The sequence below is a fragment of the Gopherus evgoodei genome, chromosome 14, assembly GCF_007399415.2.
Source record: "Gopherus evgoodei ecotype Sinaloan lineage chromosome 14, rGopEvg1_v1.p, whole genome shotgun sequence".
NCBI lineage: Eukaryota > Metazoa > Chordata > Testudines > Testudinidae > Gopherus > Gopherus evgoodei.
The window spans coordinates 15889560-15917197 of NC_044335.1; positions in this window are offsets into that span (position 1 = coordinate 15889560).

The window sequence follows — 27638 nt, forward strand, 5'->3', positions numbered from 1 at the left end:
CGCCCAGAGGGAGGGGCAAGTGGGGCAATTTGCCCCAGGCCCTGGGCCCTGCAGGACCCCCGTGAGCCCTGGCCCAGCAGCGGTCCAGGTCTTCAGCGGCATTTCAGCGGTGGGGGGCCCTTCAGTGCTGCCAAAGACGCGGAGTGACTGAAAGGCCCCCTGCCACCAAAATGCTGCTGAAGACACGGACTGCCATCAGGTGAGTACAAGCACTGCAGCTCCCCTGCTTTGCCCCCGGCCCCCTGAATCTTCTGGGCAGCTCTGCCCAGAAAGTCTCAGAGAGAACTTGCAGGCTGAGATCCCTGCTGGAAAAGCAATTACAAAGAGCCCAGACACATTGCAAAACCCAGCTTCAACACACCCAGGCTGGAATGGCAAAACGGACTGATGAGATGACTAGCAATCTGACTACCACAGACCAGTAGTTTTGTTTTTCCATGAAATTGTGGAAAACAAACAGGCTTTGGCCAGTTTGGAACTTGCTAACAGAGGTGAGTTGCAGTAAGGAATTAAGGAACTGAAAATTCAGCTCCAGAAGGAAATCAAAGGGTGTCACAGTCCATAGCATAAGGCAGCTGCCTGGATGAGGAATTGAACCAGAGGATATTTATAACAGTTTTCTACCCTGTTTGTAACCCACAGAGGCTGAGAGGGAGGAGGTGAGATTGTTCAATTGCAAATGATCCAAAAGCCCCACTATCTTTGAGGGGAAAAACTCATTGGGAGGCTTATTGGCTCATTTCAATATTATAGCTCAAATGAATGGCTGAGAAGATGGACAGAAAGTGGGGGGATCTAGCAACCAACTTGGGTGGCCCAGTTCTGACAATGCTGCAGAATTTACTGCCAGAAAAGACTGAGTTATCTTGACCTGGTACAAGCTCCTGACGTGCGGTTTGGAGATAGCCATCAGTGAGAGCTGGCTAGGGAGCAGCCAAGAGCTAGAAGGAGAGGAAAAGAAGAATTGGCAGAGGATCTGCAGAGACTTGTGCTCCTGGCATACCCAGATACCATTGAGGCCTTCCAACATAAACTGGCAATGGACCAATTCATAAATGCTCAGCTGGACTTCGACTTGCAGTGAAAGTTCAGTAAAAGGAGGCCAAAGACACTATCCAGTGAGGCTGTGGAATTTGCCACAGAACTTGAATATTTGCTTGAAGCAGTTCACCAGAAGAGGAAGCAACTGCTATTGAGGAACATGGAAGCTGATCACCATGAGCTCCATAAATACAGCTGAATGTCCAATGGGTACAGTGAAAGAAGGGATTCTAATCTGGTTCATGGCTTTATTGAATGATTAGAAAAACTGATAAATTTGGTTTGTAAAAAAAACCAACCACCAGGAAATTGTCAATAATGCAAAAATAAAAGGAAACAATTCAGTTAAGTGCTGGTAATGTGACAAAATTGGCCACAAAACAGCAGCTTGTTATAAATTTAAAGCAGGCCAAGACAAATTGTCTGAAGTGTCTAATGAAAGCCTCTCCCCCAGGGCCAGCTTTAAGGCGATTCACCCGATTCCCCCAAATCGGGACCTGCACCCCTAAGAAGGCCCAGCAACGTCCCTAATGACCCTCCACCAATGTCCTGCCGAAGGCACCAGCAGCCAATAGAGCTGCTGCCGAAGTCTCAGCTCTTTCAAATTGGGCCTTGCAGTGCATAAAGCCGGCCCTGCTCTCTCCCCATTCAGGTAACACGGGCGCACCAAGCTGAAGGGACAAAGCTTGGTGGAGGTATCAAGAACAGCCTCACAGTTTTTATTTAGATCTGGGCAGTTAAAAAACAATACTGAGAGCTTGGATATTGAAAGAGGATCGATAAACAGCACAGCAGTGATTGTCACATGGTTCAAACGTAACAATTATAAAACCAGATATTCTAAAAAGGTTAGAGAATTGGGGATCCAAACGGCACTACCAAAAACTGGTCTCAAATGCAGACAAGTGACTGGGGCAAGGGTACCCATCTAAAAACTGGGGCAATGGGGTTTGAAGATTGGATCTCTGGAATTCGAGCAAGAAGTGTGGCTGGCTGAAATAGTGGATAAGCTAATAATTGATTTGGATTTCATTATGGCTAATAACAATTTAAGAAATGTCAGGAACAGTGCCCCACAAAATTCACTCCGTGGAAAATCCCTTAAAGATATAGATTCATTGCATAGATGAGACAAATGGTTTGTAATTAACTGGTTTGCCTTGAACATAGTATCCTGCCCCCAAGGGCAGAAACCGTTATTACAGCTATGTGCTTTGGTAGCTTTCCATCAAAGACAAGACGGGGATAGTTGAAACCTGTTTGAGACCCCGGGTCTCGGAATTTTAGCTGCCAAAGCTCTAGTGGATCTGAGAACCAATCTCTGTTCATTTGCTGAATATTTTGGACAAGCAGTAAATAGTAAAAAAAGGGAAACCATTTCAGTGGTCAGCATGGTATGATTTATCATTCTCAGAGTTGAAAAAGTCTTTTGGAACTGTGCCTGTCTTGGCCTATCCATGTTTCAACCACCCTTTCATACTGGATACGGATGCTAGTGCTTACAGTTTCAGGGACAGAATTTCAGCCTGGCTCCACACTCCCACTGGCTGGGAACCATGGCCAATGGGAGCTGCAGGGGTGGTACCTGTGGGAGAAAGCAGCGCACAGAGCTGCCTGCCATACCTCTGCCTAGGAACTGGACCTGCTGGTCCGCATTGCGGTCCATGGTGCCAGGACAGGTAAGAAGCCTGCCTTAGCCCCCCCTCACTGTGCCGCTGATCGGGAGCTGCTGGAGGTAAAACTGCACTCCAACCCCGAGCCCCACCCCCCTGCCCCAACCTTGAGTGCCCCCCAAAACCTGGAGCCCCCTCCAGCACCCCAAAACCCTCATCCCTGGCCCCACCCAAGAGCCTGAAACACCAGATGAAGCTCTCAACCCCTTGCCCCAGCCCAGTGAAGGTGGGGGCAGAGCGAGCCACAGAGGGAGGGGGAAATGTAGTGAGCGCAGGGCATGGTGTTAGGGAAGGGGTGGGCTAGGGTGTTCAGTTTTGTGGGATTAGAAAGTTGGAAACCCTAGTAGGGCCCCAAACTTTGACTAGCTGCTCACGTGAAGGGGGCAACAGTATTATAGAGTAAACAATAATAAAATAGCTTTCTGGGAAAGAATGAAAATATTTTATAAATGAATTTTACTTATTCCAAGTTACTACATGTTCCAAATCTTATGAATATGGGTCAGATCCAACTGTATTCTTCCAATCTTACAGCGATGCGACTCCAGTATATAACCGAACTCTATATATCCAATTTACATTAGATTGCCAATACTGAATCTTTTGATAGGAAGGATAAAATTATCCAAGATGAGCATATTATAGCAAAAAAAGAAGAGTGAACTATAAGAGGGTTTACTATCATTATAAATACCAGTTTAAATATATAGCAATATCTGTCAAATTGGAAGGGGAGAGTGTTACTGAGAACATAAATCAAAGGAGACCAATATGGAAAATGTTTAACACTTCATTAAACATTTTACTGTACAAGGAAGCCAAGCTGGATTCTGTTCAGAGATCTGCTACTGACTTTCTGCCTGACTTTGGATGAGTCTCACTTAAAAATTAGATCAACCTAGCTACATTACTCCGGGGCTGTGAAAAAATGAGTTTGACCTAATCCCCACTGTAAGCATAGCTACTGCCTCTTGGAGAGGTGGATTGCCTACATTGACGGAAAAACCCCTTCTGGCAATGTGGGACATGTCTACACTACAGCGTTACTGCATCACCTCTGCAGCACCATAACTGTGCCTCTGTAGCCACTGCAGTGTGGACATCAGTGTCCCCAGCAGCACTATCTGTAAAGGGCATCAGGAACTGCCACTCCCACTCATAGGGGGTCACCCAATGCAATTAATAGGCAGCAGGTTTAAAAACTAACACACAACGCACAGTCAACCTGTGGAACTCTTTGCCAGGGGATGTTGCAAAGGCCAAAAATATAACAGGGTTCAAAAAAGAACTAGATAAGTTCATGGAAGATAGGTCCAGCAGTGGCTATTAGCCTAAATCAGCAGGAATGCAACACCATGCTCTGAGTGCCCCTACCATCTGCTTGCCAGAAGCTGGGAATCGGTGACAGGGGATGGATCACTTGATGATTACCTGTTCTGGTCATTCCCTCTGAAGCACCTGGCATTGGCCACTGTCAGAAGACAGGAAACTGGGCTAGATGTACCATTGGACTGACCCAGTATGGCCATTCTTATGTTTTTATTCTCTTTAATCAGAGCAAGGATGGTCAGTAGCTTATAGGAGATATTCAGCTCCTTCAATTAAATTCTTCGGGACCTCAATTTGGGATATGCTGTTGGCCTAACTCACAGGAATGTTGGGGCATTTAATTAATTACTAATTATTGCCCTTCATTAATTAAGTACATCTCCCTCTGCGATCTTTGGATGTCAGGCACTATAAAAAGGCAAAATTAGATTTTAAAAGGAAGGTGCATGGGTGGACCCATTAAGCCTGCAAAAACCCATCTTTGCATGATTGTGCCTCCGTGCTTAAAGTATCACTGCCTTCGCTGAATACCTCAACGCATGAAATAACTCAGGTTGATTATATCCTCTCATCTGCAACTGTCCTCTCATTAGTGTAACTGCACTGACTTTTAGGAATTATTCCTGATCTACATTAGTGTTAGTTCAGAATTAGGACCTGTGATCTCTTTTGCTGCATAAATGCTGACTCATATACAATTGCTTTACCTGTACGATAACAAAAAATAAGAATGTGATCTGTCCTGTAACAGAAGCAATAATGTTTCCTTTTGTCTGCCTTATTTTCCACGATGAGTTACAAATGTCTGCATGCCCCTTGTTCTGTCACATACACGCAGCTTTTGTATGCAATTTGTAAAGATTATAAAAATAAAGGCACTCAGATGATATTTTTACCTATTCTCCAATTAGCTTAATTTAATAGCCCTTTTCCTAAGACTAGCTTTATGTAAATATAATTTAATATACTGTATAAAACTTGAAAGTATGCCTGAAATAGCGTTGCCAACTCTTGCCATTATATTGTGAGTCTTGTGATATTTGATGTTTTCTCAAAACCTCAGGTACTGCAATCAAATGATCACAAGAGAACCTCAGCTTTCATTTTTGAAAAAAGTTAAGTTTCTAGCCCTCATGAATATGGGGAAATGCTTGAAAAGTGACTTGAAGAGCTCACTAAAGACTCAACAGCCAGAAGACAAATAAAAAGCAACCAACATTTATAATTTTTTTTCTAAATGTCATGATTTGTAAGCCAATCTCATGACTTGTTTGAGCATGACTCCTGATTTTTGTAAGCTGGGATTGTCAATACTGCTACTCAAAACTTAAAAACCAATTTATTTATCCTACTGAATTCCTAATAATTTCTCAGGATTCTGAGACTTATGAATTTTTATGTTTTGGATTTTTAATTGGGATAGCTACTTTTCTCCAGAAAGTGACTGAAATCACAAAAACGTGATCTCTCTCATTCATCAATACAAATAGCAACAAAGCTGGTTCAAAAATCACCCTTGATGTGCTCTTTGAATTATGACATGATCAGTGCTGAAGGCCACCTGAAATTAAAGTGAAATGTGACAAGCTAATAAAAAACTTGATAAATAAACATGATTTTATTATATGGAGCTTAAGTTACAGAATTAAAAAGAACCAAAATAATATTTTTTTCAGAAGTAAGGTGGAGGGGAGGGTTAGGTTTCAAAAGCAAGGCGACCCTGAATTTACCACCTGTCCTGGGGTAAAATGATTTCACTGACAAGCTGTTACTATCTAACCTAGCTCATCTATCCAGCATATTTCAAGTGCATCTATCACAGTGTCTGAGTGCTAATGGATAAATTCCAAACTTAATCATGTTGTCCATGGTTCATAGATTCACAGATTCCAGGCCAGAAGGGACCACTGTGATCATCTGCTCTGACCTACTGCATAACACAGGCCATAGGACATCCCTGAATTCATTGCTGTTGGAAGTAGAGCATATCTTTTAGAAAAACATCTAATCGTGATTTTAAAATGGCCAATGATGGAGAAGCTACCACCATTCTTGGTAAATTATTCCAATGGTTAATTACCCTCATGGTTAAAAATTTACACCTTATTTCCAGTCTGAATTTATCTAGCTTCAACTTCCAGCTATTGGATGTTGTTATACATTGCTCTGCTAGATGGAAGCACCAAATTTTTGTTTCCCCATGTAGGTACTTATAATCTGTGAACAAGTCACCCCTTAACCTTCTCTTTGTTATGCTAAATAGATTTCTATCCTTGAGTCTTTCCTGTCAGTTGTGTCAGATTCTCTGTGCTCCTTATTGCTCACCACTTCTTCCTTTGCCCAAGTCTCTCTGAGGGACATTGGACCACTCCCCAAATGACCTCATTTCACCATGTAAGAGCCACTAATGCATGTAATTTAGAAACATACTTGGCACCACCCACATTGCCAGCCACAAGAATTTAAAAATCTGGAGTCAAGCCTCAAAGTTTCATGAGATTGGTTTAAAATCATGAAATCATTATTTTAAAATAATAAGTCGTCTTGGGTGCTTCTTAATTGCTTTCGGGTTTCTGATCCTTTAAGTTGCACTCGCTTCACATTTTCAAGCTTTTCTCTACAACTACAAAGGCTAAAACCATTTTTTAAGAGGAAAGCTGAGATTCTCATGCAGTCTCCTGTTTCCAGAAGCTAGGGCTTCAAAGACAAAAACACCAAATGCCATGAGAGTTGGCAACACTAATACCACCACAAAGCCTGGATCTAGATCTAGAGTCAATCTTCCCCAAAGCTTGGGGATACTGAGGGTCCAGCATTTTGGTTCTCCCTGTTTTAGAGATGGCACAAAGCCACCACATCCAGATCTGGTGCAAACTACAGATAGATTACCTGCCAGTTTTTGGCCTGAGACCCAGTTCTAAATTAAAACAAAAAGAATGTGTTTAACGTCACAGACAACGTAAATATAAAGGGCCTGATTCTCATGTGATGGTCACCAATGTAGAATCAGGCATAACCAAATTGAAACCAATGGAGTTACACCAATTTAAAGAAAACTGGTATAAGTGAGAGGAGACTGAGGCACTATTTTCTGCAAATATCAGAGGTAAAATAATTAAAAAGACACCTTTAGATATTTTCCTCATTTGCAAATAACCCATCTGTATTTCTCCTCGATTAAATCTGACCATACTTGCTTCCATATTATGTTCACGTAGCTTATTTTGTATTTTCTGCCAAGTAAAACACATTAAGGCAGGATTTGCTCATGCTACAATTTCTGGAAGCACTCAAGTCACATTAATCCAAGCAAAACTCTGCAATGGATCAGTTAGAAACCAGGCACAGAAAAGAGATACTTCTTTCCAATGGGCCACGGTGATTTAACTGTGCACAGTGTGTTCTTTCAGTTTAGTCTAACTTTTATTAAACAAAACCAAAAATTTAAAAAATAAGCTTAAAAACACCAAATTGATTCCAAACCATGTGCAAAGTTGTGGCTCAGATAGGTTTGTGGTGGGACTCGTAAAAGAACCTAAACAAAGTAGAATCATAAATCCTTCCATAGAGCTTGTTGCATTTAAAGCATTTACATGAACACCACCAGGTGCCTGAGAGGTTTGTGAACCTAAGTTATGTTGTTTATTATTATTACTATGACCGCATTTAGAGTCCCCACTGTTCTGAGTGCTGTACATAGTCACCCACATAGTGAAAGACTATCCTTGCTTCAAAGATTTTTCAGTCCAAAATAGACAAGAAAAATAAGGTGGAAGAAATGGAGTATCATTATCTCCATTTTACAGATTGAGAATTGAGGCACAAAGTTTAAGGCCCCAATTCAGCAAGTTACCTAAGCATGTGCCTAATTTTAAGTTCATAGCTCCACTGAAATCAATAGAACTGTTTGTGTGCTTGACATTAGACACATTTTTAAGTCCCTTGCTGAACTGGGGTTTAAGTGATTTGCCCAAGGTTGCAGAGGCAGTCTGTGGCAGAGCTGGGAATTGAACACTGTTCTCCTGTCTTCCAGTCCTGTGTGTTCAGATCATCCTTCCCCTCTATTTCAGGTTTTGTTATAAGACTATGAGAACCGTGGGAATAGAAACACAAAGTGTTTTACAACCATTAGTGAATTTAATAAGTGTTATTCATGAATTTAAAATATGAACATTGGATTCAGATACTGTCCATACAGAACAGTTTCTATTGCTATCCCCACTTTACAAATGGGGATTCTGAGATACCGAGAGAGACATTAAATGACTTGCCCAAACTTCACCCAGCTGTAATAAAAGATGTTTAGACGTACCTGTGGCCTTTTTATAACAAAAAGGACCGTTACAATTTGCTGGCCCTTCTCCAAGCTCTACAAATGGGTTGCCAGATAGCCTTTGGTCTCCATTTTGATTACAGTTCCCCATTGATCTTGTCAGGATCATTTGTTTCATATCCTTAGTATTTACAGAAAACAGATCAAGTAAAGCAACAGGCAACAGAATATTGCTCAAAAGAAAGTGGCTGTTATTGATCCCTGACACACCAGCTAAATGTTGCAATGCATGGTGCAGTATTGACATTCATTCTATCTCTTTGTTAGTCTTTTCTTCATAGAATGAATCTTGCCCTCTCACCAAGAAAATTGTTATCTCTGCACACAGTTAATCTTTGCAAAGCTATAAATTCAGGGCTGAATAACTGAATCCGCAGTTCCTTTGGAGGTGAGAAACATGAGCATTAACATTTGCAGAAGTGCATCCACAGCTATGTAGGCCAGAGTTTATTATATCTGGCCCCTGGTGTGTTTAATTGTCCCTAATTGCTATTTTATTTTGTCATATTGTACACATCTTAAAATTATTGCCAAATCAGGACCTCCCTCATCCAATTAGACCAGAGTATTTATGGACCAGTAACTATATAGTATCTGTGTATTCTGATTAGCCAAGACAATTTCATTTCTTTATTATCATATTAACTAACATAGGGATATAATTTGTTTAGTCGTGAGAAAGGGAGCAAGAGTCAGGATTCCAGGCTTCCACACAGAACTCTGCTTTTGATTACGAGACTTATGGAATTTTTCCATTTCATAAATTAACTCCATTTTGTACTTTGCTCTAAAATAGCAAATATCTTATTTCTGCAGACAGAGGATTACTATTGAGCAGAAAGATGCATTTTATATAAGGCTAGGACCACTGTAATGGGCTTTAAGTGTCAGAAAAACTGTGCACACTGAATATCTTGATAGTCTCCATACTTACTCCCCTTAGGATTCATGTTCCGGGACAAAGCAGCTTCGTTTACGGACACCATGAAGTTTTTTCTCCTTTCAAGATGCAGCATTCATATAATAGCAAAAGTGTAAATTATTCTTTTCTGTGTCACGCAGCAGAAACACCATTGCCAGCTTAATTGTTAGCAGGGACATTATATGAAGTAGAATGAACAGAGAATAATATACACAGGGGCGCCATTTGGGGGGGCAAGGGGAGGGCTCTAGCGCCCGTTCCCTCGAGTTTCGGAGGGGAGGTCTCCTCACCCTAGCCCCAGACGGGAGCTCTTAACTGCAACAACTTGAGTGTAATATGTGATGAGTTTGGAAGCTGGGAGCAGCACAGCCTTTGGGCTGCGAGTTTGTTTATAGACAGAGTCAAGGTGATTAATTTACTTTATTGATAAGCCTTTTGTTATCTTAAGGATCGTTAGATGATCCTGAAAGCAATGCCAGGCACTTCAGTTAAAAGATAGGAAACAAAGAGAAGGCATAAAAGGTGAGAATGGAGAGAGGTACATATTCAACACACTCATAAATGATCTGGAAAACCAGGGATGGTGCAAAGGCCAAAAATATAACGGCTCAAAAACGAACTAGATACATTCATGGAGGATAGGTCCAGCAATGGCTATTAGCCAGGGTGGGCAGAAATCCAACACCATATTCTGCATGCCCCTCGCCTCTGTTTGCAAGAAGCTGGGAGCAGTCAATGTTGATGATTGCCTGTTCTGTTCATTCCCCCTGGAGCACCTGGCATTGGCCACTGTTGGAAGATCGGATACTGGGCTAGATGGACCTTTGGTCTGACCCAGTACAGCCATTCTGATGTTCTTATATAGAACCCACTGTTGTAACCCACTAGACCCCACTCTCCTCTCAGAGCTGGGATAGAACCCAGGAGTCCTGACGGAGTCTCTCTCTTCACAGAGTTAGTAATAAAGTAAGAATATACATTAATATTTTAAACCTAACTAGTGTCCCTTAAGTGACCTGCCACAAGATGTTAGAACATGTTGTTATTAGAGCTGAGTGGGTCTATATTTATTTAATTTTCTTTCTTTTTACATAGGAATTAGATACAGGGTTCCTGTCAGCTAATTGCTAAGTTATCTGCCAAAAAAACTAGTTTTTTCAAGTGCCTAAGTAGCCCCAGGAATCACAGTTAAAGGTGCCACCCCATCCAAAATCATTGTACAACACTACTTATGTTAATAAGGCCAATTCCACAGTTACTTGGCTAATTATAGTGATTTACATTCACAATTACCAGAATTGTGCATACAATTTACAATAATTGTGTGCACAAATTAGACACAAAATTGTCCAGCAGATTTAAAAAACAGATGCAGACAATCAGATGCTCTACTGCTGAACACTTGAGAAGAAAACCCTGCACCTTTTGTTCAAATAAGATTCAAATCTTTCCTTTAGATTTGGTTCAGCCAGCTTCATGACAAGAAATGGGATCTGAGTTAAGGGTTCATTTAAACTCAAAAACTTGAGACCGGAGATAGGGTGAAGTCACAAAATGGGGATCCACAAATGTGATTTCCCTAAACTTTCCAGGTGTTTCACAGATTTTTAATGCCAGAAAGGACCGTTATGATCTACTAACGTGACATCCTGCATATCACAGGCTGGAGAACCTTACCCAGTAATTTTCTGCATAAGCCCATAACATCTGTCAAAGCTACTGTATGTTTTTTTAAAAAGATACCCAAACTTAATTTTAAAAACAAGACTTCAAAAGATAGGAGACCCATTGTCCCATTGGTTAATTACTCTTGTGGTTAAAAGTTTGCTCCTTATTTTGTTTCATGCCCATTTCTATTCAAGGCAAAATTCAGTTGCAACTGATTAGCTTTGTCATATTTTTGATAGCATACATCAAATATGTAGGTTTGGAAGGAGTAGATTTTTACAGGTAAATGTTGATTTCACCATACACACAAACACAAACTGGTGAAAAAAAATTTCATCAATAATAATCGAAATTCACAGATAGGCAAAGTAAGAAAAAATGCTGGTTAAGATCTTGGATTGATTTAAGAATATTTACCTTTTATATTTGACAAGTTGTTGACATTTTGTGTTTTAATGGTTTAAAGCTGTAATTTTTTAATTGGAACATCTACTGTTACTAAATAAGTATTGTATGACCCCGGGACACCCCCTCCCCCACATTATCTGGTTCCACGATTTCCTACCATGGTGAAAATTTAAATTAATAAAAATAGAAAAAAATGCTTAAAAATAACCATCAATATTATTCATCAAAATTATAAAAAATAAAGATCAAATTCTGCCAAGCCTACAGATATGGTTGATTTCATCATAAAATACCAGCAATGAACAAATCAATCATTGTCCAAACACCACCCCCTTGCGCTGCCTTTGGAACTCAGTAAAAGGTGGATGCAAGATTTGTGGGGGAGGGGAGGTGGAGTCCATTCTACTGCCAATAACTGGGTGGCCTGCAGACGCTGTCCCCTTCGTTTTCACATGCTAAGGATACAGAGTCATTTATCTGTCATGGGCAGAGATGTACTGCTAGAATTTTAACAAGGCTCTTACAAAAACTTTTCTTCTTACTTTGCCATAAATCCAATGTACAGTGCCAGGAATGTATGCTGCCAGAAAGAGAGGTGAGGGGCTGGGAACTGATTTTCTTTCTATTTAAACAAAAATGCTCTCTTATGTCTGTAACCAAGGAAATAGACTACACCCACTATTTATATTAAGCCATTGACTTCAAAGGAATTATGCCAGCAGGGAACCTGGCCAACTAACTTTGTTCCTGTACTACAGTACTATGATCCTTACTGTGAAGGATTAGATAGGTGAAAGACCCCTTTAGGAGAGCCCCAGTTTCCCCTCTACTGGCAGTTCATCCTCTTGACAGCCAGATATATGTGGGAGTGAGAAGAGATTAGGTGTGGGGAGAGCATTATAGTATCTAAATCATTGGATTCTTTTTAATGTATTGTCTAATTATAAAATCTCCCACCTGTTGTAAATTTCACATACTGTACCTTCTGTTTTTTCTGTGTCAGTTGCTGCAGCAGGTAGGAGAATTTTAATGTGTACAATCTTTAAATGTCACTGTAATGGAAAGCAGATGAGTCTTTTATGACAGCAATTTTTCACTCACTCACTTTTAGTGCTAGAACCATGTAACAGGAATAAAAAAAGTAGATGGTGAAAAATTGCTGTTTAAATCAGACACTGCACTCAGTCTCATAGCATTTGCCATATGAGGTATATAAACCCTATTAAGATATCAACCTCCTTTCAAATTGCCCTGATACCAGCAAAAGTTATGAAATTGCATGGCAATTGCTCGTTAGCACTGCATAACCTTTTCTGCTAGTCACAGTTTACTTATGCACTTAATTGTGTGGTGCCATCACTTGCCAGAATGCTCTTTGCTCATTGCTTAAGATACCTTTTGCAAGCAGAAATACACTCAGATTTACATATGTCTCAAGTGCAGCATGGTGTGAAGGGTAAACAATTTTTTGCCCTCATTCCCCTTCAACTCAGCTCCAGAGGATCTGCCCTATAGTTATGCCCATGCCACTTGAAGAACCTGCGGAAAGGGCTAAAGTGTCAATAAGCCTCTGCAAATGAAACCAAAATATTTGTAGTCATCTGTTCTTACATTCTGAATCTCAGTTTTTCATTGAATCAAACCAGATACTTCCCTGTATGCAGATGGACCAGAACTACAAACCTCATCCCAAAGTTTGGGGAAATGCAGATTCAGACAGAGATGGGCCGCAGCTGAGAAATTCAGGTCTACTCTCTGAAGACCTGATGGTGTTGCATATTCATGTACAAATGGATGGATGGATTTGCTAATTCTGATTGGTCTCCTTCAAAAGGTGGACCAAAAGTTATTAACATTATTAAAGAATTGGAGACAAATCAGAAATAAATCAGATGATTCCATACATATTTTCAGCAGCAATATGATACTCTGGGGCAGAAAATTACATCTTTGTGAGCAAATAAACCAAAAGAATCTTTCAAAGATACAGTAATGCAATCTTCTAGTGACATCCCATGTTTCCCTATGAAATACTTCCACTAGAAATCAAGGCACTCCTCTTCAAAGATAAAGTGTGTGTGCCCGATCTGTACATGCACCATACCTTGGTGTGTGTGCAAAAGTCAATGTTTAGATCTGAAGAGCCCTGCTTGTGTGCATGCATCAGGGATTGCATACACCTAAGTTAGCAACATGCATAAATACGTCTTTGAAATTTTTCATCTCATTGTATAATCTTTCACACCAAAATGATTTCTCCAAAATTATTTCTGTATAGCACTGGGACTCAAAATATAAGGCTTTCCAGCTTGCTATATTTGAATCTATGTATGCTATTTGCATGTTTAAGTGTTCTTGTGCAAGCAAAAAGAAATGGAGTATTCTTTCAACCTACTTAAAAATACTTTTCAAACATTCAGCTAACGCATTATAAGTGTGAAAATCACTTCTGGACATTTCTTGTTGGGGTGGAGGGGAGGTATATAGGCAAAATATATCCCCCACCTGGACATCTGAGTGGCTAATTTAAATGTAAATGTCTGTAAAGCATGGTGTCAGTGACCTTGTTCTGGACAGAATTTCATGAAACACGTTGTTAGCCTGCTTAATCAGACAGATGCAGTTGGGATGCTTTGTTCTCTTCTGGATGGACTAAGGTTCATTCTTTTGGCAGACTTGGGAGTAATTAATTCCTGGCAGTTGTCATTGGGGAATAGATTTTGAAGCAGACCCTCTTCCCTTTTATGTCAGAAGGCATCTCTTGGTTTTCATAAGAAATGAGATGCAGAATGACAATCAGAGCTGCGAACATTTTGTGATCTGAACCCATCAGTTGATTTCAAAAAAGATTACAGGAAAGTTAGAAAGTTTGAGTTATCAGCAGTAAAAATGGGAACCAGCTTCCCTCATTTCATTCTTGAATGGAATGGAAACTGCTAAATCATAATATTCAGATACCTGAAAAGTCTTTTAATACCCAACTACACTCGGACTAAAACCAGATTAGTACATTTACATTGTTCCTTTTACTGATGAAGATTTGCTTTGGAGCACAGCTCAAGAAATTGAGCTAATTTTAAAAACAGTTCTGAGCCAATGAAATTCTTCATACCTATTAGCAGTGGTTCTCAACCAGAGGTCCAAGGCCCCTTGGGGGGCCGCAAGCAGGTTTCAGGGGGGCCGCCAAGCAGGGCCAGTATTAGACTCACTGTGGCCCAGGGCAGAAAGGCCAAGCCTTGCTGCATGGGGTTGAAACCCAGGCCTTGAGCCCTGCTACTTAAGACTGAAGCCGAAGCCTGAGCAACGTAGCTTTGCAGGGGCTCCTGTGGCATGAGGCCCCAGGCAATTGCCTGGCTTGCTACCCACTAATGCCATGCCTGGCTTCTATATGCAGAAAACCTGCTATTGTGACACAGGTGGGCCGTGGAGTTTTCATAGCATGCTGTCGGGAGGGAGCGGGTGGAGTTGCTGAGAAAGAAAAAGGTTGAGAACCCCTGCCTAGTAGCACTTAGCTGTAGGCCAATAAGTTAGCATGCACTTAATGGGCTTGACTCTGCAAGGTGCTGAGCACCTTCTGTTCCCATTGGCTCAATGTGACAGTGTTCAGAAACTCCAGCAATTGCTCGCCACCTTACAGGATTGGGCCCAGAGTTAGGGTGACCAGATAGCAACTGCGAAAAAAAGGGACAGGGGTGGGGGGTAATAGGCACCTATATAAGAAAAAGTACCAAAAAACAGGACTGTCCCTTTAAAAACAGGACATCTGGTCACCCTACCCAGGGTGATGGTCTGTTTGTGCCTTGTCCTTTCAGAGGTCATTTGACTTTGGGAGAGACTGACATGTCTAATCCATCTCAGATATAAAGTCATGGCAAATAATCCTGAAATGTACCTGCAGAGTCTGGTATGAGGAAGAATAGTGTTTAACCTCTGCCTAGACCTGCTTTCTGAAAACAGCTACAGGCATAGGTGCCAACTCCACTGGCAGCCCCCTTATTAGCTCCCCACAACCACCCTCCAGCGCCTCCCATCTGCTGGTGGGCCCCATGGATTAGCACCTCCCCCTTCCCCTCCCTCCCTGCGCCTCCCACCTGCTGCAAACAGCTGTTTCACAGTGTGCAGGAGACTGGGTGGGCGGGGGAGGAGTGGGGACACCCCCTGCTCGGGGTAGGGGGCAGAACTGGATGGGAAGAGGCAGGGCGGGGGTCTTGAGGGAAGGGGTGGAGTGGGGCAGGGCCTGGGGCAGAGCTGGGGTGAAGCCCCCCCCCAGGCACTTTGGAAAGTCAGTACCTGTGGCTACAGGGGAGCTCCTAAAACTACCAAGAACCCTGTGAACTCTAAGACTCTTTGAGGAAGAGATTGTCTTTTTGTTCTGTGCTTGTACAGTATCTAATGGAATGAAAAACCTTTTCCTTAAGCTTCAAAAAGATTTGGTTTGAGTTCTGCATGAGCCTTGGTAATGGTTCTTATTTATCTGAACCAGTTTATCTATCCTTGACAGTCACTTGTTTTCTGGAATCGTAAGTCCAGGGTTTTTATTGCCCTTCACTGTAAGTATCCAGGATAAACCCTACTATCTTGCTGCATCAGTTACCAAACAGGATGAAACGTGTCCAAATGTAAAACTAGCCTGTGGAAACCCCATTCGAATTTCAAGGCTGCTTGCTACGTCCATACAGAATAGTGGAATTCTGAAGCCAAGCAGGATGCTCTGACTTGCATGTCATTCTAGCTTATGACAAATTCCTAACAGAGCAGGTTTCTGAGTTCTGTGAATAAGCTGATAGCTGTGAATGGGCTGGTATGTGTGTGCAGTTTACTGTTAGCAGTTGGTGACTTCTTTATAATAACGTGAGTTTTTGTGGTTTTGGTGCAGGTTTTTTGTTTCGTTTGTTTCTTTTTGTTTTGTGTGCCAAAGATCAGTTAGCTGGGATGCTTGTCTCCACTAGAAATGGGCAGAGGAGAAGGCAGCATTCAAATTCAGGTTTGAATTAGCTGATTGTTCAGGGATTCATGACCAAATCAAAGGGACAGGGCTCAGATTCTGATAAGACAGTGTTGAAATCTCAATCTCTTCCAGTGGTTCTCAACCTATTTACTATTGTGGGCCACATATGCAGCTCTCTGTGGGTTATCAGAGCTGCATCCACACATGTATACTACCTATATGGCCCTGAGAATATCACATGAACCACAGCTGGGTGCTGATTGGCCTGCAGGTGTACTGTGGGCCAAGGGTTGAGAGCCACAGATCTGTTCTCACAAGATTTCAACTGCAACTATCCATATAGATACTCCCATATGGCTTTCATCAGCGCTGCTCAAATACTGCATCCAAGCCAGGAGTGAAATTTTGGGTGCAATCTGAAACCAAAGCTGTAGGAGGTGCAGGTTTTGACCCAGGAACTCCAATCTGTCTCCTTCACCAGCATTTATAACTCACAAGGATTTCAGGTTATTGTACTGACCAATGTCTCTTCAACAATATTGTGATTAAACAATTGCCTGGTGTCATGTGGGATGGTGTAGAAAATAGCCCTGAAATATACATCATCATCAGATGCCCAGAGCCTATCAAGGACCATTGCATCAGCCAGAGTGACCACGGCTGAGGACATCACACCAGGCATTGTGTAGTGAAATTCCCAGATCTGTCTAAACCCTAAGATACTATGGTGTTATAAGAATCTAGATGGAGCATAGCTACCAGCCAAATTGTATTGTAATGAAGCTTCTGGACAAAGATTCTATGGTTCTCTGTATTCTCTGACTCAGTAGTTCCCAAACTTGTGCAGGGAAAGCCTCTGGCAGGCCAAGCTGTTTTGTTTACCTGCTACGTCTGCAGGTTCGGCTGATAGCAGCTCCCGGTGGCCACGGTTTTCTACTTCAGGACAATGGAGCTGCTGGAAGCGGCAGCCTGTACATCCCTCAACCCTTGCCGCTTCTAGCAGCTCCCATTGGCCTGCCGAACCTACAGATGCGGCAGGTAAACAATCCAGCCCGGCCCGCCAGGGGTTTTCCCTGCACAAGCAACAGAACAAGTTTGGTAACCACTGCTCCAACTAAACACAATCTAGGCTACCTAGTACCACCATATCCAGAGTCATCCTACATCCCTGCCCAGACAGACTAACCAATCATACAGTAAAGGAAGGGACCAACATCTACACTGCATTCACATCCTCTATGGCTTGCTACAGTATTAGATGTTTAATCAGTTAACAGATAATGAGTTTTCTGTATTCTGTTTACTGTAAGTTAAAGAGCTAACAAGAACACTTTGTGCTGCAGCTTAACCCTGAGCTAATCACCCAGTTTAGCTGTAACTCAAATCCTTGTTTTAACTGAACAAAACAGCAACAATATTTCTTGTTTGTTTCTGAGGAGAATAGGATTCCCTGCCAGAATTAGGGTTCTGAATTTGGCTGATAAAACGAATGTCAGAAAGTAGACTAGGTAAACTGGCTGTCTAGCAAGGTTTTATTTACCCTGCCTTGTTTATGGAAAAGTTCTTCACAGTGATGGGCTCCCACAGGAGATTCATTATTCTATTTCACAATTGGAACAAACAACAAACGGGGCTCAAATTAATCAGGTACATAAGCAGAACTAATTGCATTGTTTGCAATGCAAATGTGATTTCAGGCTTCATTAGCATTTTCTTTAAAGTCTAATTTTTCAATAGTAGAACACAATGATGTTTCTCCAACCACATAACAATGTTCGCTAAGCACCTGGGTCCATTTGTTAACTCCTTAGGGCCAGTTAATAGATTACACTGGTTTACAATTTTTGAGAAGTTATCTGCTTCAGAGATAAAATGTGATATTTATTATGTATTTTGATGTGCTGAATTCAAATATGACAATTAAAACAACTGATTGGCTACTGTTTCTAAGATATTTCAGTTGTTACATTTTATGTCTATGTATATTGTGTAGATAGTAGAGTTTTAATCATAAATTGTAAACCTAGGTCTTTTCATGTGTTTATGGTTGCTTTACATGATAATATTTCACCTGTCCTGTTTATGTAATACTTTAAAAATCAGCAAAAGGGTTATATAAATCAAATTTATTATGAAACAAAAGGCAAAAAACTATTATGTACATAGTTTAGTCCTATTCAGTGTCTACTCGGCGCTTCTTGGCTTGTCTCTTGTATTCATTAAATGGAGCATCTCTTGTCACTGTCCAGCAATAGTCTGCAAGCATTGATGGGCTCCATTTGACCTGATAGCCTGCCAGGAGATTCCACTGCTGTAGTCTGGAGCCCAACAGCTCTGCCTTACTCTTGGGTAGTTCCAAATCCCTGACAAGGTCATTCAGTTCACCTTGTCTTATGAGGTGTGGTTCAGTGGAGGAGGATGGGAGAAAATGTGGGTCCTGTGACATTGATGGTTCAGGACCAGAAGTTTCATCCTCTTCCTCTTCCTCGTCTGACTCAAGTGAGAATGATTCTGGTGCATCAGGAACCGGCAGTCCTTCTCTGTGGGGTACTGGGCGTATAGCTGATGGAATGTTTGGATAATGCACAGTCCACTTTTTCTTCTTTGACACACCTTTCCCAACTGGAGGCACCATGCAGAAGTAACAATTGCTGGTATGATCTGTTGGCTCTCTCCAAATCATTGGCACTGCAAAAGGCATAGATTTCCTTTTCCTGTTCAACCACTGGTGAGGATTTGTTGCACAAGTGTTGCAGCATATGTGTGGGGCCCACCTCTTGTCCTGATCTCCAATTTTGCAGCCAAAATAAAAGGTGATAGGCTTTCTTAACTATAGTGGTTATACTGTACTTTTGTGATGCAAAAGTCACTTCACCACAAACATAGCAGAAGTTATCTGCACTGTTCACACAAGTACAAGGCATCTCTGCTCACTTTGGCTAAACAGAAATGTGTCCCTTTGCAAAATCAAACACTGACAAATAAGAGAGCATGACACTGTATGATTTCTAGAGCTGATATAGGGCAATTTGTTCAGCAGAGTGATGTAAGCTTCGTTATGATTGCATCATCCATGACTTCTAGGAATAACATGATGCAATTCATATCATGTGTGACGCAATACCAGCTTCAGATTGCATCATTCATTGTTTTGCCTAAAAAGCAAGTACTGTCCAAACCCAGTCATAGATTTATTAATCGATCCAGTCAAAGATGTATTTTAGTCATTTTTGGTTTAAATTGAGATCCCTTCCCTTTATAACTCACTTATCCTCCACCATTCCCAAGTCAAGGGTCGTATATACTGACCCAATAGCATATCTTGAAAACTAGAGCCGATCAACAATTTTAAGCATCATTTTCGTTCTCAGTGACCCAGAATTAGTGAAGTTGGACTACATTTATTTCAGAAGCATTTTGGCTGTAGAGCAGTGTTAGAGATGGATGCTGTGTAAGCTTTCAGACTTCTGTGTGGTAATGTATGTTGGCTTTAGGGGCAAATCCTGAAAACTTCACTTCACTTTCACTCAGGCAAACCTCAATGAATCAAACTATGAGGACTTTATTCAGTCCTTACTCAAGCAGAACTCCCATAGTCAGTAAAAAAAAAAATTGAGCACCTTGTTTTACTTTCAGGGGTGAGACTCAAATGCACGTTCTGAGTAAAGAGTGAGTGAACAGCAAGTAAAATTTGTGTCAGAACTTCAGGATTTGGCCCCATGTTTTGGAATGTGTCCTCATGGGTATTCATTGCTATATGCACTACCAAGACATAAGACAAGGACCAGATTCTTCCCTCCTTTATACTAATGCAGTGTTTCTCAACCAGTGGGTCATGACCCCTGGGGCAGGAAGATCAGGCAATCGGGGGTGTCACTAAGGAGTTGAAAAAATTAATTACAATCAGGGCTGGCTTCAGGCACCAGCTCAGCAAGCAGGTGCTTGGGGCAGCCAAGGGGAAGGGGCAGCACGTCGGGCTCTTCGGCAGCAATTCAGCGGCGGGTCCCTTGGAGGGAAGGACCTGACACCGAATTGCCGCAGAAGAAGAAAGCGGCATGGTGGAGCTGCCACCGATCGCGGCTTCTTCTTTTTTCTTCCGCCGCTCGGGGGCAGCAAAAACCCTGGAGCCGGCCCTCGATTGTAAAGCCGTCTTTACAATCGAAAGCAAAAATCATCTTGCTCCCTCATTCCAAACACACCTTTGCCCTTCAGGGTCAAGTAATTCTCTATCAACCTGTTGAAATGCACACACAAATTATACTGGTTTATAATTATTGTCAGTACATTTTGCACTCTTACTTTAGAGTAAATGCGAAGGGTTAGGAAATGTAAACAGTTCACTTGGAGCAAGGAGGAGGAGATACACTGCACTTGTGTACATCTGGAGTAATATGTCCCTCCAGGTTTATCCTGGTGTAAGAGCACAATTTGGCACAATTGCTTTAAAAATATTCTTTCCATACAGTGCATATCTGTTGTGCCATACACTAATCCTTTAGTACTGCTATGGTTACAGAACAGTGATAATATATTCCATTATTCTGATGAGAAACAAATAAATGGGTTAGCTAGAGTTTACTTTTATATCCAGGGCTCCTGGCTGTTCAACAATCAGGGCTGCTAGTTTTCTTGACTCTATTTAGTGTCTTATGATGCTTTGAAGAGACATGCAGCTACATTTTGTTTTGTGGCATTATAACAAAAAATCTGAGTACACACAAATGTAGATAAAGCAAACAAACTTTGAAGCTGTCATGGTATAATTCCCCACTCTGAACCTTAGCATCCAAAAGATGGGGTACCAGCATGAATTCCTCTGAGCTCAATTACCAGCTTAGAACCTGTAGCGCTGCCACCAACCAGGAATTCCAGTGCCTGGTACACTCTGGTCCCCCTAAAACCTTGCCCGGGGACCGCCAAGACCCAGTCCCTCTGGATCTTAACACAAGGAAAGTAAACCCTTTCCCTCACCGTAGCCTCTCCCAGGCTTCCCCTCCCTGGGTTACCTTGGAAGATCACTGTGATTCAAACTCCTTGAATCTTAAAACAGAGAGGAAAATTCACCTTCCCCCTTCCTTCTCTCTCCACCTCCCAGACTCTCCCTGAGAGAGAAAGTAATCCTAACACAGAGAGAAAATTAACCTCTCTCTCCTCCTTCCCTCCTTTCTCCCCACCAATTCCCTGGTGGATCCAGACCCCGTCCCCTGGGGTCTCACACCAGAATAAAAAAACAAACAAACAATCAGGTTCTTAACAAGAAAAGCTTTTAATTAAAGAAAGAAAAAACAGTAAAAATTATCTTTGTAAATTTAAGATGGAATATGTTACAGGGTCTTTCAGCTATAGACACTAGGAATACCCTCCCAGCCTAAGTACAAATTAAAATCCTTTCAGCAAAATACAAATTTGAACTCCTCCAGCCAAATACACATTTGCAAATAAAGAAAACAAACATAAGCCTAACTCTCCTTATCACCTAGTACTCACTATTCTGAACTTATAAGAGCCTGTATCGGAGAGATTGGAGAGAAACCTGGTTGCACGTCTGGTCACTCTCAGAACCCAGAGAGAACAACAACCAAACACTAACAGCACAGCACAAAAACTTCCCTCCCTCAAGATTTGAAAGTATCCTGTCCCCTGATTGGTCCTCTGGTCAGGTGACAGCCAGGCTCACTGAACTTGTTAACCCTTTACAGGCAAAAGAAACATGAAGTACTCCTGTTCTATTAACCCTTAACTATCTGTTTATGACAGAAGTCTATAAGGCTAGTTGTGGTACTAATCAGTAAAGTAACACTGCATACTAAAGAAACAATGTGGGTGAGTTAATATCTTTTACACTGCAATCTGCATACTAAGTAGTTTTTGTTAGAAATAATGACACTGTATGCGAATGCTGTAAAAACAAGTGAAAATATATGCACTTTCCAATTCACAAATAAAAATCATGAGCTGAAGACCTCTTGGGGATTTGGAAAGTACTGAATAGTACAAATTTATGTACAAAACACTAATCTGATTGAGAGAAGAAGATAGAATGGAGGCATGATAACTACCAAAGAGTCATTTCAAAGAAAATGGGTAATGTAGCAGGGTGACTGCTCTGCTCCTGCCTGGAGGGATTAAAAACAGCCCTGGAGAGGGCTGTGGCTGGGGAAAGGCGGATTGGGGAAGCAGCCTCAGCTTGGGCCCCAATCAGGCCGCAGCTGGCCCTGTAAAGGGGCTGCGAGGATGGAGATAGACAGTCTCTCTCTAGAGGTTGGGAGGGATGGGCCTGGGTGCTGAACAGGGCTGGGGGATGGCCAGAGGAGCTGGGAGGTCCACCCTGGAAAACTCCCAGGCTGCAGGCCTTGTTAAAGACCAAGAAGGGTACTGGGGTTGCAGAGGGGCAGCCCAAGGGCAGGCAAAGGCAGCAGGTCCAAACCCTCCTTGCCAGTGATGAGTGGCAATTATACTGCAGTCCACTCCATTGAGCGGGGCTAGATGGTGACTGGCAGTAGACAAAGACTAAGGCGAGGTGGGGTAGGGGGTTGGGGATTCCCTGGAGAGGGGAGACCCAGCGAGACTGCGGGGTACTGCAGGGGGCAGAACCCTGAGAGAAGGGGCACCGGGGTCCGGGAGGGACATGGGGCCAGCGGCAAGGTGAGACACTGGCCTGCAGAGGGCGCTCCTGAGTGGAAAGAGCTAATTCCCTGGGCCACCAGCAGGAGGTGCCGCAGGGTGAGTCGTCACTCCCTTACAGGTACCAATAAGTTCATTTTAATGAAAACAGAAGAGTAAATGGATTTAAAATGCAGCAAGAAAGAGTGGTTTAATTATTAGGAAAGGATGTTTTAAGAGTTAGGGCAAAGAAAGAGACTACCAGTGTCAGTTATGGAACTCTGTAACTGGAAATTGAAAGGGTTTATCACAGAAAAGTTATGCCAGGGTAAGCAAAGGTGTGCATTTAAAACAACCAATATAGCGACTCATCCCCCTACCCAACATGGACACTCCTATTCCACTATAAGAGAATGGCTTTTTTCAGAGTAGTTGTCATCACTTTGGTTTAAACTAAAATGGAAATGACACCCTTATTCCAGAATAAAAGTCTCAGAATAAGAGAGTTATACAAGTATAACTATAGCAGCTTAATCATACTGGTATCACTTCTAAAACTTTCCCTCAAAGTTTCCCACAAACTCTTAGACTGGATATCCGTCTATCAGGATAGTTTAAACTTAGAGGATTACAAAAATTAACCATGGACTAAATGGTCCACTAGAGGTCCTTCTGAAATCAAAATGATCCAAGCCTGATTTGCTAAACTGTGTGCTCAGTTGCACATATTAAACGGCACATGCAAATATGTACCTGATCTGAATGCACAGTTACTGTGATGACACAAACCAGTCTGGTACCTCCGGATCCCACAGGTCAGAATGTCAAAGAGTTAGCCCAATGCACAGGTAGTTGTGATTGTACACATAAGCTGAACAAGTGACTGCGTGCATAGTTGCATGTGTAGCAGAAAAGAAAGCTGAATGTGTGGTGTCATTTTCGGTTTCAAATTCAACTCTTAATTCCGGTTCACTGAACTATTTGCTAAGGTTCAGCATGGGGCAGATATGAACCCATATGGAATTCAGCATGTGTGTGTGAAAGCAGGTGCAACTTGGTGGGTCCATCAGGATCAGATAATGGGGGCAAAAAGAGGAGAATCAAGCTGTGCTCAGAATCCCAGAGAAGCTGGATGTTACATAATGAAGTAGTTAATGTCTGTAGTTAACCAGTGTCACCCTATGAGCCCCTCAATGCAACTGGCAGAGGCCCCACTCTTCTGTAACTCACCATACCTAGCCTATTGGTATCATAGTATTTCTCTGTAAAGAATGATGTGCGAAGTATCAAATGAAAGCTGGCGACACACTAGGTGTTAATATCATTGAGTAAAGTACATACTGATGGTGTGTAAAGAGTTGTGTGTGTGTGTGCTGGAAACATGTTCCTAAAACATCTTTTGGGGGCACAGATGATAAATAAGTTTGTCCTAGACAAAGGAATGTTGATTTGCCAATGTCTCTGATGCAAACTGAACATGGGGATGCCAGAGATAATGGGGGGTTCATTTGTTTCTGAGGTAAACACCAGTTATGAGGAGGATGAGGAACCAGCATGGTGTCAGCACACCAGAGGACACCTGGGATTATCCTGACTCTTAAGACAAAGATAGTGAACTTTGGGGGATATAAGGAGAAGCAAAAGCACATCTTGTTATCCCATCATAGAGGGAACAGAGAGGTCAGTGCTTTTTGTATTCGATGAATGGTGGATCACCAACTGTGGGGCGCTGGGGACAATAAGAACTGCCTGTAGGTTAGAAAAGACAAGGAGTATAGCCTGTTGCTTTAACTTTTCATCACTAAAAGCATGATTAGATTTGATTTTTTATTTACAACCATTTTCTGTTTCTCCTATCTCTGCTTAGTACCTCTTATTCTTGTTTTATTATCAATTCATCTCTGTGCTACTATATTAAAGTGAGGAGTGCATCCTCAGCTGAGCTAATGATATTCTGTCTCTTTGCAGACAGCAGACTTGGTGTTTCTGAAGGCACCCAGGGACAGGGGCTGGATGCTACAGAGAGATGCTTCTGAAGAGTTCAGGAACTGAAGCACACAAAGCGTTAGCCTGCATAGCAAGGACTGGCAGAACCCTAAGAACTTTGTCACGCTTACAAACTAGGGTGACAGGGAGCTGTCACACAATGTTGCATCAACAAGCTCCTCTTTTGCTAAAGCAGAAGGGTGACAGAGTGACTTACAGTTCTGGACACCCCAAGAAAGCATCACACCTGGCTAAAAGCTGAGAGTATATTCACTGATTTTGATGCCGAAGCACTCAAGAGGCATAACTGGAAACTTTCTTCAGAGAGGAAGGAAAGCTACTAATGAGGGGGAAACTATAGCATTACGTGCAAACACAAATGCCTTCCCTTAGATGGCTCAAACTTACATCCATAGCATTGGAGTTCACTCAGTTTATAAGTGACACACATCCCTTTTCATCATTCATGAAACACTGTCATTTATTATCCTCATTTCTAAAGTATCCATCACTGTCACATCTGACATCATATGAGAGAACAAGGGACTTTTGTTGGGATGCAGTTTGTCTTCAAGCCAGTTAAGATCACAAACATTTTTTGGAGGGCTGATACCTTCCTTTCACAGTCATTATGTGAAACAGTGGAAAACCAAAAGAGCAAGTACAGAGTGTTACAAATTAGCCGTGTGAAATCCCTTGCAAATGCATCACAGTCAGTCACTCATAGCTGCCATGAAGACCCACTATAAACTGTGCTCGTGGTCAGAAAATGGACATTGTTAAAGTAGCACATTCTTTCTCAGCATCCCCTAGCTCTTTCATCCACATCTATTTATTTTATTGACAAAACCAGTTTTTACTTCCAGGGGGAGCTGGATTTCTTTCCTCATCATGTGTCACCACCAGAACACTCATCTAAGTTCAGTGCTGGTTTGGAGTCTTTATTACTGGGGTTAATACAGGAGGGAGAAGAACAAATGCCAGATGTTAGAAAATTCAGATCCTGACATCACATATTTGGGGCTTGATTCCTTCCTCATGCAAGTGGTCCCATTGAAATCAATGTGTCTACATGCCTAAGTAAGGCAAGCAAGACTTTTACTTTTACTACATACTACTAAGAAAGAAAAGTTAAAAGATCAGGACCTGGATGTCATTGAGAGGGAATAAATATGGAATTTCACAATGGGCCAAACCCAAAGGCCCTCAATACTTTATTTAAATTAACCCTTACTTACTGAATGGGAGTTTGACTGAGTAAGAACTGAGTGAAAACTTATGAAGGATCTCCAGATTTGGTCCAATTTCATTTTCAGAGTATGACTACCTAAAAAGGAAATCAGTTCACTATTCCAGAGGGACTGCTAAGAGCAACAGTCATGATTTTTATACCATGTCAGCTTTCATTTCTACCCCGACACTAGAATTCTGCAAAAGAGCCAAAATGGCCTGTTCAGTTAGGACATACAAAATCCTTTACCACTGATGTGCCCTCTTCAGCAGAGTAATACTTCTCTGCACTGTTTCAACATGTAGAATGCAAAGAAACAAAAGAAATTTAAACCATATAATCCACATTAAAGTCAGCCTACACATATCTGTAGCCAACTCTCCTCCACCACGGTGTTGTCCCTAAGCATTTAAAGTCAAAAGACTGCTCCCTTCCTTTCTTCTGATTTAATCATATTTGCTGCAATTTAGCAAAGCATGAGTTGGTTCTGAAAAAAAGGCAGAAAGACTAATTAAAAGTAGCTAATCCAGCTAATCTCTTCAGAAAGCAGAGCGGAGCTCATCAATAAATCAATGGCTCATAAAGTGCCAGTTTTAGTAAATTAACCTTGCTGTTCTCCTTGCCCAGTTTGTGTCATCTCTGTCATTCTATTATCATCCACTGAACAGCATTTCATGAAATTCCCCAGACTGAGTCCCGAGTCCCGAGTCTCTTCCTGCTAATTGTCAGAGCTGCAATCTTCAGTTAATCAGTGCCAAACAGCCTAGCCAATTAAACCAATTCTTCTGACAAAATCAAAGACCTGCAGAGGTCAAACATGAGCTAGTACTCGTAACATTTTTAACCACTGTATTAGGTCCTGTAGATTGACACAAGTTGTGGGCAAAGCATTAATAACTAACAAGGCCTCTTTTTAATTAAATGATACTGTATCTCCACTATTACTTACATATCCAACACCCAAAGTGCAGCAGGCACTTTACAGACGAAGATGGAGGCAGTTAAAGTACCCAGTTGTCTATTCTGGCCAGCCTGCGCTCAGAGAGAGGCAAAGTGACTTTAGGGCTGGTTGAAAATTTTCCACCAAAACATTTTTGATGGAAACTTTGGGTTTCAACTAAACAAACGTTTTCTGAAAGCATCCAGCTTCCTTGAAAAAAATTGATTTTTCAGTGGAAAATTGAACACCCAAAACTAGGAAAAAAAATTGACCAAAACCTGAAAAATTCAGTGTGCTTTTTCCATGAAATATCCCTTTTTTTCATCTCCATTAACATTTTCCAGGGTGGGGGATGGGGCATTTTCTGACCAGTGCACTGCACCTCTCCACTGCACCTGTGGCTGTCCAGGATCTGCTCAGCCAGCCTCTGTGCTGCTCTAAACACACACAGGATATATCTACACTTAAATGCTACAGCGGCACATCTGCAATGCTGCAGCTGCACCACTGTAGCACTTCAGTTTAGACACGGCATATGCAGACAGCAGGGGATCTC